The following is a 739-nucleotide window of genomic DNA, read 5'->3' as shown; positions in this document are numbered from 1 at the left end:
TTCTGGAAAGCCTAGCAGAAACATACTTGTTTGCAACAAATTGTATTTCTTTAAATCTTTTTATGATGAATCCTTTTGTTTACAGAATTAAACCTTAGGAATTATTGCATATGTTAATTCAATGAAGTGTTATGTTTTTATAGAAAACTTATCACTGAGTAATAACATAAACCTTCATTTGTGACTTGGATGGTTGGTTACACCAGATTCAGGAGGCCAAGAGGCCCTAGATCTCATTAGGTACCACCACTAACTTATCAATTCTCCAGTTCCAAGGAGGGCTTAAACAACCTTACTCAGGTTTGTTCTGCACACCCAGAAAAGAACACATAGGAGAGCTGATGTGGTAACTCCGAGTTCAGTGTCCAGATTCCTTGTTCGTAACCCAGCGCAGTTGCTCATTGGCTAGAGACCTTGGGCAGATGACCTCATCTCTCAGCCCGCTGGGCTTCCCTGATAGCTCAGTTAGTAAAGAATCCACCTGCAATGCAGAAGACACCAGTTTGATTCCTGGGTCGGGAAGATCCACTGGAGAAGGAATGGGCTACCCACTCCAGTATTCTTGGGCTTTCCTTGTGGCTCAGCTCTTAAAGAATCTACCTGCAATCCAGGAGACCTGGGTCGATCCCTTGATTGGGAAGATCCCCTGGAGGTGGGAAAGGCTACCCACTCCAGTATTCTGGCCTGGAGATTTCCATGGACTGTATAGTCCACAGGGTCACAAAGAATCAGACATGAC

Source organism: Odocoileus virginianus, chromosome 31 (assembly GCF_023699985.2).
Source record: "Odocoileus virginianus isolate 20LAN1187 ecotype Illinois chromosome 31, Ovbor_1.2, whole genome shotgun sequence".
In the NCBI taxonomy this organism is placed as follows: Eukaryota; Metazoa; Chordata; class Mammalia; order Artiodactyla; family Cervidae; genus Odocoileus; species Odocoileus virginianus.
This window is presented reverse-complemented; position numbering follows the sequence as displayed.